At 38.1% G+C, this 16770-nt stretch overlaps 1 protein-coding gene across 1 annotated transcript in view; it reads right to left on the minus strand.

The window, feature by feature from the left end:
* The window catches only part of tefu (Serine/threonine-protein kinase tefu), a 186823-nt gene extending 170278 nt beyond the window's left edge, over window positions 1–16545 (minus strand). The window contains exon 1 of the mRNA XM_083138215.1: window positions 16458–16545. The gene's annotated coding sequence lies outside the window, so the exon portion shown is untranslated. The remainder of the gene's footprint in view (window positions 1–16457) is intronic.
* Window positions 16546–16770: the final 225 nt, after the last annotated feature.

Genomic DNA, 16770 nt, shown 5'->3' on the forward strand with positions numbered 1-16770 from the left:
ATGTTGTACTGAGATACTTTGTCGGGTGGCGATATTCGACAAAAATCGTATGTATCAATGGAACCTATTTGTCGGACGGCGCCACCTGCTCGTATCCCCTCCATCTGTTGACAAGTCCCCTTACTACTCCAATACGGAAAAGAAAAAAATGATAATTCAATGCATTTTCCAAGTAATATTTAGAGGCTTAACCTTTACTCCCCCGATGATACTATATGGTATCATCAGAGTAAGGTCGTACTCGCCCGATGATACCATATGGTATCATGGTGCTGATTACGAAATGAATGTGCTCTTTGGACCTTCATACTCTTATGTTTGGGTGGAAACTCTGACACAGGTCTGGAGCAAGCCTGGGAAATTCATATTGATGACCAACCTCCCCCTTCTCTGCAACATATCCATGCCACATTTACGAACAGAGTTTCACATTTTGGCTTATTATTCAACTTGTATGGCACCCAGGAACATGAAACATGTTTCATTCTCTTTGGAAACGTCCATTCTTTGAAGAGAATACTAAGGTTTGCGCCTTATCCCCAAAATAGCGGGAGAAGAGGGGGCAAACTTCAGATTTTTATGTTTTTTCATTGAAATTCGGGGGTCGCGCCCCGAAACCCCCCTTCCTCGGTTCGGCGTTCTGAATTGTACACGGTTGCATGCTATGATGTTTTAACTGCAAAAAAAACTTATCCGAAGTAGATTTCTCCCATAGTGCCCGAGTTATAACAATTTTCCTCCAAAAATGCAAATTACCTATTTTTCGTACAAAAAATAATAATCACATTTTGGCTTATTTATTGAACTTGTATGGCACCCCAGAACATGAAACATGTTACGTTCTCTTAAGAAATGTCCATTCTTTGAAAAGAATACTAAAGTTCGCACCTTCTTCCCAAATAGCGGGAGAAAAGAGGCAAACTCCAGATTTTTATGGTTTTTTTCATTGAAATTCGGGATTCGCGCCCCCCAACCTCCCTTCCTCGCTTCGGCGTTCTGACTTGTACACGGTTGCATGTTCTGATGTTTTAGCTGCAAAACAAAGCTTATCGGAAGTAGATTGCTCCCATAGTGCCCGAGTTATAACAATTTTCTGAGCAATATGCAAATTACCTATTTTTCGAAAAGAACTGAGTTTCACATTTTGGCTTATTATTTAACTTGTATGGCACCCAAAAACATGAAACATGTTTCGTTCTCTTTGGAGAAGTCTATTCTTTGAAGAGAATACTAAGGTTTGCGCCTTCTTCCCAAAATAGCGGAAGACTAGGGGGCAAACTCCAGATTTGTTTTATTTTTTATTGAAATTCGGAGGTCGCGCCTCCCAAGCCTCTCTTCCTCGGTCCGGCGTTCTGAATTGTACACGGTTACATGCTCTGATGTTTTAGCTGCAAAACAAAACTGATCCGAAGTAGATTGTTCCCATAGTGCCAGAGTTATAACAATTTTCCTCCAAAAATGCAAATTACCTATTTTTCCTAAAAAAATAAATACATCACATTTTGGCTTATTATTCAACTTGTATGGCATCCAAGAACATGAAACATGTTTCATTCTCTTGAGAAACGTCCATTCTTTGAGAAGAATACTAAAGTTTGCGCCTTCTCCCCAAAATAGCAGGAGAAGAGGGGGCAAACTCCAGATTTTTATACTTTTTCCATTGAAATTCGGGGGACGTGCCCCCCCCCCCCCCCCAAGCCCTCTTCCTCGATCCGGTGTTTTGAATTGTACACGGTTGTATGGCTGATGTTTTAGCTTAGCTGCAAAACAAAAGTTATCCGAAGTAGATTGCTCCCATAGTGCACGAGTTATAACATTTTTTTTCCAAAGAGTGTTCGAATTTAAAATTCCCGCCGAGAAGCCCGGGAGAGAGAAATTTCTCTCCTTCTCTCCTCCTGCCATCACTGGTTTCTGTCACCGTGGTTGTGTTGCGCATAAAAGGGGCCTAAAAGTTGAGGCCGAAACTTACGAACGAGATTTCCTGTTCCCGTGCAGAGTTCCATAACGATATCTTTAAATAAATAAATAAAAAAAAAGTCAATGAAGACGAAATTCCCTGACTTTTTTTGACACCTCAAATTCCCTGACTTTTCCCGGTTTTCCAGGTTTTCCAGGTCTGTCGCCACCCTGCGAAAGTATATCAGCCATTCCAGTTGTCACGGACGTTACAGTCTTACTAATTTAAAGCTCTTAACATTAAAATTAAATGTATTTTGTGAACTTTTTTAAACATGAAACACAGTAAATGGTGGTGACCTCCCTACAGAAAAAACTATGTTGAGTAAAATGTATTACTATTCCGGAAACTGAAAAAAATGTTCAGTCACGGATGTCACAGAATTTGTGAACTCACATTACAGGCTGTGAACTAAAATTTAAAAATCCAGGTTACTGCCTGAGACAAAATTCATTTTATACTCATTGTGTTGATCTGCAAGCTTTACAGGTTCTAGTTCTGATCTATTAATTCACAAAAACGAAAAGGAATTGATTTTATAATTGCTTTATTCTCACGGATGTTACATGGAATTCGTCACGGATGTTACATCTGACATAATATATGACAGACAGTTAAGATTTGTACTGTTCTACCTTTCTTAAATTAATAAGATTACATGGTATAATTAACTCACTTATGCAGTGACACATAATTAGGTCTCTAATTAGAAATCAGAGCAAATAATTTTATTTATTGGAAGAAACCATGGATTGAAGAAAAGTCTTGTGTGGTCATTATCCAATTTGTAATTATTATAACAAATAGGATTTTAAAGACTTTTCTTAAAAATAAAAATCCTACAAGCAGATTTTGCTTTTGAAATCATAGATAACTCTACTTCCATTTTCTGTTATAGTTGGATTAGATAGAATGTGGACCACCTGCTTAATGTTTATTTTTTTTTTTCATCCTCTTTATTAGGTACGAATAAATTGCCAGTTTTTCCATACTGCTTCAAGAAGATCACACGTAAATCACCACTGTTTCGCAAAACACTTGTCTGACACACTGCAACATAGTTATGGCTAACCGGAGTCTTTCCATGACCAGTGATGCAGACTTCAACGTATACTCAGGTACAATATTCACATTGAGTTCACATAGGTCTAATTCTTGGGTTTTCGAGTTATGTCCAAGTTCATTTATATTGTTTTCAACAGATGCATCATTATCATCATCACAGTCATCAGAATATGATTCAGATCAATTTTCTTGATTTGATGTATTTCTTGTATTCCTGGTGCCGTTCGCACGTACTCCCATGGTTTGTTCAAAAATACTGAAGTTTCTTCTGTCCCTTGGTTACAAAAAGAACCTCAGTTGACTTACATTGAGCTTCAGTGACTTTGAAGAATTCTTCAGCATTTTGAACAGTACAAAGTAGTGATTTTACTGCTATTGAAGAATATGAGCCCAAAGCTGAAGGGTTTGGAGGTGTATTGGTCTTCATCGCTTCTGCTTTTTTCCTCCTCCACTCCTGTACCCTCGATCTAGTCTTTTCTCTCCTCAAATTCAAAAGGTTTTTGTCTTTTGCACACTTTTCCTTTTCTTCTTGCCTTTTTAACCTATTTCTTTCTCTATCCTTTTCCAAATATGCAGCCATCTCTCTGGATTTTCAGATTTCATTTTAGCTCTCATTTTTGCCATTCTAGGAGCAGACTTCGCAGGTGGCATTATCTGCAACAAGAGAAAACATAAGCTTGGACCAAATTATAGGTTATTTTATGTTTCTGTTAGCTACCACTGATTTTAAGGACATTTCATTATAACATAAAAAATAAAATCTAGATGGAACGAAGAAAAATAATGACTTAATAAAATCAAGTTCTACACATCAATAATATATTTTAAATCTCTCTGAATTATACCAGTAATAGGTTATGTAACATGGACTATAGTTCATAAAGTTAGACAACCCAAACCTAAAAGTATCAGTGGTGATAGAAATGTAACATCCGTGACATCTATTTTATTCTTATTTAAACTCAGATAATATCTTTAAGATGGTAGGATGCAAGTATTTTACTAGAATGTCAACATTATCTACTTTTGACAAAAACAAATTTAGTTCAATTCTGTATTTTTAAAAAGTATCTTCTTTTTGTCACGGATGTTACACCATGTACATCTAATTACTGTTTTACATTTAATTCATAAATTTACTCACCTTGGTCTCTGAAATTCAGTGTGTAGACTCTCAAAACAAACTCAGCAGTAAACTTCCTGAGAATGGAGTTAACAGTTGAACTGCATGTCTATAAGGGAGCTGCCAACTTAGTGAATGCTACTGGCCATGTATTGCCAACTAAAAGCAGCTATTTCTTGTAACAATAAAACATATCAAATATATTATTTTTCAAAATATCTCAGCAGAATGCTTAAATGAGAAGTTTTATCTACTCATTGCATGCAAATAGAACATATTTTTGAGTATTAATTTTTTTTGGTATAATTCCCTCTTTACCCGGAATGGCTGATATATATTGAAAGGAAAGTCACGTCGGAATATCACTGTACTGAAGTCGATCGCCTGATATATAGAAGCAAGAGACTGGAAAGTTGTCATTCTCTCCTTACATTTCGTTTACTAATTTATATTCTCTTCGCTAAAGGACAAAAGAAGAGACTAGATTGGTTTTACATTACAGTTTTACTGTTAGTTTCAAACGTCGTGTCTGGGGCTGGTAAATCACCAATTATTCTTGTAGTCATGGATGATTTAATGTTAGTTTGGGAAGAATGATCCCTTAGTTTTAGAGGAGGTTGAAGAGGCATGATCTCATATTTCAACACTGGGGGAGAGAGGGACGACAACGACACGATTGCCTCGCTCTTAGCTTCCCTTAATATTTTTTTAATATTTGAAATATCTGATCGATTGTAACTGATCTAAAAAAAGACTGTGAAGTTGATATGCATCGTTGCAACAGAGCTTCGTTTGCTGGGTTAATTTATTCATCGCCCCTCATCAGAAATGCATACGTATAAAATGTAATAATAATAATAATTACAGACACACATATTGTATATACAGGGTGGACCAAAAGTCAGGTGACAGCATTGGAAAAGCTGGTGTGTTGGAGGTCCACTTTGGCTGCATATTATGTTTGGGGGGAGGGGCAAACCCAAGGACACATGTGACAACCCCGGCCGCCATCTTGAACGCAATTTAGGTTTCTTAAATGGAATCATAGGCATGTGGCATATCATTTCCAATTGTTTTTTCGTCAGGAGTTCAATGCCACAAACAGTTTTGTCCTATCGTGAACCTTTTCCTAATTATGGCCTGTTTTATCTTTGTATGTATCACCGACTGAATAATGGTGCTGACGACCGAAGAACGTGTGGAGATCTGAGCTCGCGTGTGGTGGCTGCAGAGTTTAATGCATTACACCCCGATAGGGAGCCCATTTCCCACAATGGTGTGGCCAAACTCATCAGCAGATTCCGAAAGACTGGATCTGTGGCCGATAAAGCACGCAGTGGTCGCCCGAAAACGTCAACAGATGAGGCAACCACTGTCGCTGTTCTCGCATCCTTCTCCAAAAAGCCCCCAACGTAGCACCAGACGTATCGCCCTTGAATCTGGAGTTAGCCGAACGTCCATATGGAGGATACTTGCCGTTAACAAGTGGCACCCATACAAAATTCAGATGCAGCAGCATCTGACAGAGGGCGATCCTAACCGTCGGGTACAGTTTGCCGAATGGGCGATGGAGGAACTGGAGACCAACCCGGATCTCCCCTTGCAGGTGTTGTTCCCCGATGAGGCACTCTTTTACGTAAACGGAGAAGTGAACAAACAAAATCACCGTTACTGGAATGACAACAACCCACACTGGATTGATGCATCGCGGATCCTTGGTTCCGAGAAGGTTATGGTATGGTGTGGTATTTTTAGCACGATGATAATTGGCACATTTTTCATCTTCGGCACGCTGAATGCCGACCACTACCAACGACTGCTGGATGAGGAGATTTTTCCGTCGGTTTTGTCGGAAGGACGGTTCGTACCCAACGTTCTTCCAGCAGGATGGAGCCCCTCTCCACAACGGACATTGTATACGGGACTACCTGGACCAGCAGTTCCCTGGGAAATGGACATTGCTGGCTGTGCATGAGGACTGGAAGAGGCATGTGGCACAAACCATTGTGCACGAGGGTGGTCATTTCGAGCATGTGTTGTGAGGAGACACAATGGGGGAAAGACAGGCCATAATTAGTAAAAGCTTCATGATAGGACAAAACGGTTTGCGGCATTGAACTACTGACGAAAAAACAATTGGAAATCATATGTCACATGCCTATGGTTCCATTTAAGAAACCTAAGTTGCTTTCAAGATGGCGGCCGGGGTTGTCACATGTGTCCTTGGGTTTGCCCCACCCCCCAAACATCACACGTGGCCAAAGTGGACCTCCAACACACCAGCCATTCCTATGACAATGCTGTCACCTGATTTTTGGCCCACCCTGTTATATATATATATATATATATATATATATATATATATATATATATATATATATATATATGTATATATATAGCTTTTGAGCTATTTTCACCAGGTTTATAACTGTGCATGATCTACAACCTTGCCTGGCCTGTTACACGTGTGTGTTTTTAGTTGTATCAAGCTTCTGTCAGTGTGCATTTATTTTCATGCTGCACACCTTGGAATTGTAAGTGTGTTGCAAGTTTTTCCAACTTGCTGCTAATATGTCACACGTGACATAGGTATTAAGTAGGGCTGAGCCAATACCAGTACTCTCACCGATACTTGTATAATTGCGATTTAAATTAAAATTAAAAATTTAAATTAAAAAAATATATATTATACTTTTTAATTTAAATCGCAATTATACAAGTATCGGTGAGAGTACTGGTATTGGCTCAGCCCTACTTAATACCTATGTCACGTGTGACATATTAGCAGCAAGTTGGAAAAACTTGCAACACACTTACAATTCCAAGGTGTGCAGCATGAAAATAAATGCACACTGACAGAAGCTTGATACAACTAAAAACACACACGTGTAACAGGCCAGGCAAGGTTGTAGATCATGCACAGTTATAAACCTGGTGAAAATAGCTCAAAAGCTAGCTTCACTACCTGGTGAAGCTAGTCACCCCAATACAATTTTCCTTGATTTGATATTTTTAAGGATTTAAATTTTTCAATGTGATCCACTGAATAACGTCAAATCGAGGTTCCTCTGAAAATACACATTTCTACTATGAACTTGCAGGGTGTCAACTGCCAAATGAATAAATAACTTTTTCCACTCTAAAAACCACATACACACACTCAAAAACGGGGAAAAAAAAACACCGGAATTTTTTTAAAAAATAAAACATTTCTTTCAAGGTGTGGAAAAAAAAATTAACAGATATATTTGATCCCAACAATAACACAAAAAGCCACACATTACTTCTCTATAACACATCTCCGCAAGTTAAAAACAACAAAGAAAGTTCATAAACAACATGGGTCATTCCATGGGAAGTCACCAGAATTGTCCGGAAACGGGTCGCCTCATAGTAACAGATTGTAACAAGCTTCTGTGCACGTATAGAGTTAGTAAGGAAATATCAGTGTGAAATATCTCGTTTCAAAACATAATACATATTGTACAGGGTGCCTCTAAAGAATGTGATCCTTCAAAAAAAGTACAAGACACCGACATTTTCACATAATTGTTAAGAAACAACGAACTGAGATAGAAAGTATGTTTTTGCTTTATTGTACAAAGTAAAGTATACTTAATTGTAACGAAATGTAGATTTTGCCTTACCTATATATGTGTATGACCAGGAAGTAGTTGAAATTCATTGTCCTAATGTCAGTGTGTGGAAGCCAACATGAATCTTCCTTCCATGTAAAACTCTGTGCAGGTCCATGAGGGTGCATGAATTTGACACGATATTCACTGTTGTCATGAGACATTTCTGTAATGATACCCAACCACCACTGCGAATTGCACACACAGGCAACGTATGATGAGCTGTGTAGCATTATTTTACCTTGTGTTACCAGCACGTTGGATACTTCTTTAGATATCACACTAACTTCAGTTCTTGTAGTCATGCTGGATATGTGAGATGTAAGCATGCGTGTTTTGGTTAGTGGTATGAAACAATGGAGACTTCTTGTTCCTTCAGTGCAAGTTGCTTGAGCAAATCGTGGCTTTAACTTGTCTGTTTGCTGTTCAATTTCCTTAGAGCTGACTTAGAAAACCTGAATGTTCTTGATTGTAGATGCAAATTCACATAGTTGCATAGGAGTTAGAATATAATTGTTGTATGGTCTTTGAATGCTTGCCCTAGTTGCCAACTGTGGCACCTACACCATCAGAAGGTCCCTTCCCATGACAACTAGCAAAAAGGTGCCACTCTGCTTTCAAACCGAAATCCTTCTCATGATGACACAGATTTATAAAATTTTTCCTGTTTTTGTATTGTGCAGAAGATCCATCACTGAAATACACAATTTTCCGTATAGCTGGGAATCTGTTCCTGAGAATTGAGAGAACTTCTTGTTGAAAGGAATAAAAAGATGCTGTCATGAATCAGGTGATCACTTACAGCACACAGAGAAACTGTACTAACAGATGATTCATTTTACACATAGGCAACAAAAGGATGAAGTGTGGCTTGAGAATTTTCCCAGTGAAATCCTTGCACAGCATCTTGGGCTACAAAAGCATAATTCACTGAGAAATCTACTAGAAGGATGCACTCATCATCTGCAAGCGATGATTTCCTTGTTGACAGAAAGTGGCTTTGTGCATAGGTAATAAAATGGTGTCTGGTTAAGGCTGGAATTCTTTCAAGGAAAGTAGCAATGAATTCTTCTGTTGTTTGTACGACTGATGTGAGTGTACTCCTGTCTGTAGTGACCCACTGTTTGTATGTTATTTCCTCATGTTCTGCACACACATTTTCTAGGTACTCCTGCACTTCGTAGCTTTCTGGGCAGTTTGTACATTCACCAAACATACTCGTACACTCCATATATCACAAACACATTTTTCCATTATAGTAAGAAGTTTGACATGGGGTTGAACAGAGTGCAGCATGAGCTTCATATTCTAGTGTATGATGCATACACACACACTATGAGTTCCACCTGCTCCTGGAAGAACACACCATTTTGGACGTAATTCAGCAAATTTTGAGAACCCCACTTGCAAGTTCGGATGTTCATTTTTAAACAATGCATACAACTCTTTTAAATTGCACATTACCAGATGCTTTTGTTTATGCACCCTTCCTCCGTCAACCTTCACAGAAATGATGTATTTCTTTCCTGCACATATTCGGATGTTTTCATCGTTCTCATAAAATTTGCGGCAAGCATCAATGGTATCCCCATTCAGAGCAATGCCAGTCTTTGGTAAAGGCAGTGCCAGCAGTATTCCTTTCTCAGCTCTCATTTTTTTGGCCGTTCGTACCATGTACTCAGTAGTGTTGAAATATTCTTTAACCTTTGTTGTTTGCCAACTATGAAGGGCAAGTGTGAGTATTTGAAGCTGTTCAGCTCTTAAAGACTTGATGAATTTCTGCTGAAGTTCTGACAAGAGAAGGTTTAGGTCGCGTTCAGCATGAGTTTTTGTAGCCTCAGCAGATTCTTCAGACTCTTCAGGGATATGTAAAACTGCTGCAACATGCTTTGTAATAGAAGATTGTATTTGTTTCATTTTTGCTTTTCCATACCTTTTCCTCTTCTCTTTTTTTTATATTTCAGTCAGTGTAAAATTTCACACTCCTGAAATTCACATGAAACAAATGAGTATCAAAATGCACAAATGTTTCACAATTTGCATTAATTTTTTTGTTTTGGAATATATTCTTTTACAGGTGTGAGTGCATGGGTCGAGGTACAGCAACCTGAAATATTTGAAAACTTAATTACGCATTATATGTGAAAGCAGATATTAGCAGAACGGCAGTACACATAATTCAGTATTCTATGAAAATGGTTCAGAGTGCATTCATGAAATTTCTCCTGAGGAACATGTTGGAATAGTACAATATTTTACTGCCACTCATTTCTTCTTGATATCTTTCCCTCATATGGAACTTTGCACCCAAAAAGAGTGCTTTTTTTTTTAGCTTTTTCATATTTTTAACATACATGACACACTTTTTAAGCAAGAAGGAAATATATTGCAATCTTCCTTTTTAGTGTGGAGAACTCACACTTTGGGAACTGTTCTTGTGAGAAGTATGAAGATTTCACTTTATTTCCTTCCACTTTAAAATATGACATAGATTTCCACATATATGTGTGGGAAGTTGCTTTTTCGGTTATGAAAAAGACAACCACAAATTAATATAGTTGTTACCAAAACTTAACTTTTTTCATTGTATATATTTCCTTTACATAATACAACAACTAGAAATCATATGTCATTTCTTTTCGCTACGCTACAAGCATTTATCTTGTACCTTCGCGCTGTACGTTACCACGTCACTACACACTGAGACGGTAACTTTAATCAGTCCTGTAGCCCAAACTAATGACCGTAGACATAAATAATTTTACAGTTTTCCATAATACCCTCAAACATACATTTGTGCAAAATTTTATTAAAATTGGAGATGTAGTGGCGACTACCATTTTGGTGATTTGCCATGGAATGACCCACATAACTCTTAAATTTTCTACCTTCTAGCAGGGGTACAAAGGTCATGAGGGGGTGTCGTGCTTGATACCTGCACCAACATGAGCTGTTGAAAGCATTTAGGGGAAATATTGTTATGCTAGGAGCTCTAAACCAGATCTGCCTAACCTAACATCGAAAAAGTTTAGAGATGTTGTTTGAATGCTAAGAGCCCAAAACCTGACCTGCCTAACCTAACATGATATGTGGTTAGGAAACTATTATCCACACACCACAGCAATGGTATTTGGTCATCAGGAAAAGTTTGACACAGCCTGTATGCATTCCACATATCCCCGAAATCTTCAAACATTTTGGCAATAAGAAACTACACAATAGGTCACTGCTCAGTAAACTGACTCATTTAGAAAATCCCTTCGCACCTCACACATGTGGCCTAAATGGCAGCAGCAGTCCGTAACTAAGGCAGTAAAGAAAATAATCATACAAGAGTATACAGAAGTCAAAAACCATTCTGAAGGAAACTCGCTGTAAGCAATTGCTAAAACTACTAAGTGTGTGTTAACAGACATAAATAGAAATCAAGCTTGGGCCCTTACAAATAATACATATGCTTTCATTAGTATTATCACATACACTTGTTTATTGTGGGAATAAAATGCATTTTATTAAATGGAAATAACTGAAATTATTTTGATGTGTGAAGAGAATGCTGGATGATGGATTGTCAAAGAAAGTATTAAACTCATGTATAAAGGGTTGCCTATCGGGAATACGACCAGAGAAAGGATTTCGAGACAGAAATGGGAATAATAGACAAATGTGGAGAAAAGCAAAATGTGACAAGGAGATGTGCTCTACAAAACATGCTAAACAAATATATAAACGAAGTACAAGATTTATTTTACATCACATCAGATAATATCGCATATAATTCGTTGGTTTTTTCCATATTATTTACCATGGATTAGTCATCACCTCACAGATGCATTTTTACATTAAATTAAAAATTGCCTTTTTTTCCCCTCATTTTTTAAAAAAATTGGCATAGGAATGTGTTGCTTTTGCGACAGTTGGGAAAAAAAACGGTACCAGTTTCATAGATCGGAGACACATTAAAATTGCATCTTTTGTGTTTTGCATGGTTCGTACTTACCAATTGTGTATTGCGGAACATAGTTCAAGGTGCCATTATGCTTTTTACACGAAAACAAATGCAATTTTTCACATTCTGAGTGCTTTTTTTTTATTCCTTTCTTCGCTTCCGGAAAACACAATATGGAGGGCAAAACTTGACTACCGTAGTGGGTATGCAGTGTTTCAACCTTCTTCACCGAAAAATACCTACTATCGTGTTCATCACCGGTGGAAATTATACATTATGCATGGGTAGCTGACAGATAGCCCCACGAATACACGGATAGTCCTACAAACCATTCACGGATAGCCCCACGAACCATTACGCACGGTAGCTGAACAATAGCCCCATGAACCATTTCCGATAAGGTTTGGTCACGTTAGGCAAACATAGCAAAAAAAAAAGGGGGGTTGAAACACTGACAGGGGCTTACGACATCAAACGTACGCAGCATCCGGTTGTTGTAGGGCAACCAAATGAAAGGAATGGTAATTGTGCGTCGGTGAGATATTTCTCTTGAAAAATACATGTTTTCCCAGTCAAATATATTCCACGATGAAAGAAAATACCTCGATGAATGTTGTAAACCTTGGAGAAACTCATTTCCGTAAGTAGTTTCTTGTGTAAAATTGAAGAAATGTGTCTCCGATGTATGAAACTGTTACTAAAGAAACATTCATTCGTAATATTTTAGTGGCATAAAAGAAAAGCCTGCAAGAAATGTAAAAAGTATGTACTAATATTAGTAAGCTGCAGTAAACATGGGCATGTCAATATACAGGGTGGCCACAAAGTCCCGTTACCCCTATGTAAAGTATAATAAAAGTATATATTTGTTTCCGTTTTAGACTGTATGGTACCACTGACGAATTGCAAGATGCTGTGAGATGGGCTTTCACTTGTGTTACACCAGCATTGCTCCGCAAAATGTCGCACAGAACCTGGCTGCAGATTATCCTGTGCCATGAGAATGATGGTGCACAGACTGATCCCTTAGATAATTAATAGTTTATATCACAGAGGTGTTTAGGGTAAAAATCTGATAGTCCCCGGACACCTATAACTTTTTCGTTTTGTGAATTTTTGTCATTGGTACTTACCCATCTGCTTCATGGAACATTCTTGAAGGTGCATTCACGTTTTCTTGATAAAAGTAATTTCAATTTTTTTTTTAAAAAAAGTGTTTTTGTAACTGAAGAACGTACGTTTCCGCAAATGGTTTGTGGGACTATGTGTCAATGGTTCGTGGGGCTATGCGAGAATGGTGTGTGGGGCTACGCATATTTTTTTCGAAACCAATTTTTAACTATTGTAACCTATACGTGACCCTACCTAACCTTACCGGAAATGGTTCGTGGGGTTATGCGTCAGTGGTTGAATTTCCACTATGAAACATTCCCACATCACACAAAACACCTTCCAGATGTTAGACAATGCTACAGGAACATATTACCGTAAGTAGTTTCTTCTGTAAAAATGAAGAAATCTGTCCGTGGAATATCAGATTAGGGTAATTATGTGATATTGCCCGAACACCTCTCACTCGTTTATTTCGTTAATTTTAGCATTGATACTAAAGATTCTTTAAGGTGAAGTTATGTCTTTTTCCATAAAATAGTGTCAACTTTTCATATTAAGAGTCATTATTTGTCTTCTTTGTTCCGCTTGGGTAACAGACAATATGACGTGCACTCGTTATGGATCATCGCGTGTCGTGCTTGTGTTTTGTTGACTTGGAGTGGGTATGCAGTGTTTCAACCTTCTTCACCGAAAAATACCTACTTTCGTGTTCATTATGTCATCACAAACCATTGACGGATAGCTCCACAAACCATTTACGATTGCCCAAAATACCATTCACGATAGTCCCACGGACAATTTCCGGCAAGGTTAGGTTAGGTTAGCATAGTTAAGAAAGAAAATTCTCAAAAAAAAGGGCACGATTGGAAACACTGGCGAGACTGCGTGACTTTCGACGCTCGCGCCATCTGCAGGTACATAATGGAAACAACGGCATAATGTTGTCGCTTTACAGAAAATGCAAGTTCCTTATATAAAAAGTGATTATTTCTTGTTCTGCAGCATTCTATGGTGAAGTTTTCAGTTTCAGAAAATACTTCGAAGAACTTCGACAATGCTACAGAAACTGATTTCAGTAAGTAAGTAGTTTCTCCTGTAAATTTGAAGAAATCCGTTCGGGCGATATCACATATTTACCCAGATTAGTAAATTCATTGTGTGTTATCAATAAAAACTACTCAAAAGAACTATCGTTCATTGTGTTTGCGTATTATAGGGGTAACGGGACTTTGTGGCCACCCTATAGATTTGAACACATTTCAAGGTCGGTAGTTCTGTATACTGATTAGATTTTCCAATTTCACAAACCATTATCAAGAAGGTTTCGGCGTTTCATTTTCTGGTAAATTCCTCGTATCGGACAAACGGATTTCTTCAAATTTACAGGAGAAATTACTTACCGAATGCAGTTTCTTTATAGTTGTGGAAGTTCGGGGAAGTGTTTTCTCGCATCGTTCATTGAATTTTGCTGGTTAATCATCTTTTTTTCGATATAAATGTGTGACCGTTGCACGAGAGCTCTTGCATCTATTTACTTCCAGGTGGATGTAGCCTGTGCGTGATGACGTAATCTGGGCCAGTGTTTCCAAATATGCGTTTATGTAACTGGTCACACGTTTAAATACCTATGATCAGTTGAACGTGATCAACGTTTTGAAAATGACGTGTGCAGGATGCTAAATTGAACGAAAGGAGTGCTAATGGAACCTAACCTAACCTAGTAGGCATACCTCGTCCCTGTGATGGTCAGTGGGGCATCCAAAAACCATTGACGTTAGCCTAAAAATTCACGAAAGCCCCACGGACCATCACGGAGACGAGGTATGACTACTAGGTTAGGTTAGGCCTGTTAGGTTACGTTCCATTAGCACTCCTTTCGTTCAATTTATCATTCCCGAACACGTTTCCGACATTCGGACAACATCGGCTTCTAGCAGCAGCAATAGCGTGTATTGTGCTCTCGTGCAGAAAGCAAATAGCGACAGCAGCAATAGCTCGTCGGAAATAGATTTTCGTAGAAAACCACATCCATTCGCATTAAAATGGATCAAAACTTCATTCCCGAACACGTTTCCGACATTCGGACAACATCGGCTTCTAGCAGCAGCAATAGCGTGTATTGTGCTCTCGTGCAGAAAGCAAATAGCGGCAGCAGCAATAGCTCGTCGGAAATAGATTTTCGTAGAAAACCACATCCATTCGCATTAAAATGGATCAAAACGTCATTCCCGAACACGTTTCTGACATTCGGACAACATCGGCTTCTAGCAGCAGCAATAGCGTGTATTGTGCTCTCGTGCAGAAAGCAAATAGCAGCAGCAGCAATAGCTCGTCGGAAATAGATTTTCGTAGAAAACCACATCCATTCACATTAAAATGGATCAAAACTACATTCCCGAACACATTTCCGACATTCCTCCTCAAAGGTAAATAATGAGCAATTGTGCCGATTTCGCTTATCTTGCACTTTCTACGCGTGGTGGGGTGGAAACATTGCATATGGACTACGGTGGTGAAACTGTGACGGCCATTTCCCATGTTACGGAACGGAAGAAGCAACCAAGAAAACTTACTCGATATGTCGCAAATATAGCTATTTTCGGTTAAATTAGCGAAGTCTCACCTTCAGGAATGTTTGTCAATGCAGAATACGTAAGTACGAACGTTAAAATCAAAAGAAGTAGGAAATTTCAGCTGTTTGTCCGATACGAGAAATTTACCCATTTTCTTATTCTGGTAATTTTTTTTCAAATTGTAAGCCAATTCAGTTTTAGATTCAATCCCCATCATTGTGAAAAAAAAAATCATCCTAAACTAAAAGAAGCGGTAAGACTCTAGTTTACGTCCATTTCCTAAGGAATACGTGTCATATATCGTTGGAAAGGTTATTTTATAAGGAATTCAACAAAGTAAATCCCAAGGCGAGAAAAAATTTCCTGGAGGAGAAAATCGAGAAAAACCGATGTTGTCCGGAGATGTGTGATTGAACGTACTGAGGACATTTTTCGATGATGAACCACATATTTAGGGGTGAAATGAGTGCTAATGGAACCTAACCTAACCTCGTAGGCATACCTCGTTCCCGTGAATGGTTAGTGACTGAAAAAAAAAAAAAAAAAAAAAAAAAAAAAAAAAAAAAAAAAAAAAAAAAAAAAAAACTTACCCTACGGATGCCGGAGCGCCGACTGTTTTCTAAACGGGCAAGAAGGACGTAAACTAGAGTCTAGCCAAAGAAGCAGTTTTCTGTTTACAAACAACCACTCTCAGACAAGTATATATGCATGTTTACAATTTTAAAAATTCACTTTTTTTCATTATTCATTTTTGTTCGGTTGAATGTTAGTAGTATTTTATTGTTTCGGCTTATGTTAGGAATCTGCCATTGGTGAATGATAGTATAGATGAAAGAAACTAACACACACCCATGCACATACCTACGGCACAAAAATCGTCGAGACAAAAATTCATTTAAATACAATGAGTCGTTACACAAGTTGAGTGTAACACGTGAATAGAGCTACATGTTTACATGATTAGTACTTAGCATCACTCCTGAAAAATAACCGAATTACATTTCAAGCAACATTTCATTAACTTTTTTCAGCTTTAACTTGCCTGTCAATAAAGTTTACAGAAGTTTTAGGATATTATATACATTTCTAGTGAACACCAGTGGCGCCATGCTCATATGCCATGCTTCTCTCTCACAATGTTGCCAAGATAGCTATTTAAAAAAATACGCACACAGTGGATCATTAAACCACTGTCTCTTCAAATCGGATTCTCACTAAACTTGTAAACGTTGGTAGTATGTCATAAGCCCATTATATGCTTGGCTAGGTTAATCGAGACTGGTTTTACAGTTTAAGAAAAATCCAAACCACAGGATCCACTTGGGATTAAACCCGGGACGCACTGACGAACACTG

Source organism: Lepisma saccharinum, chromosome 16 (assembly GCF_977018435.1).
Source record: "Lepisma saccharinum chromosome 16, izLepSacc3.1, whole genome shotgun sequence".
In the NCBI taxonomy this organism is placed as follows: Eukaryota; Metazoa; Arthropoda; class Insecta; order Zygentoma; family Lepismatidae; genus Lepisma; species Lepisma saccharinum.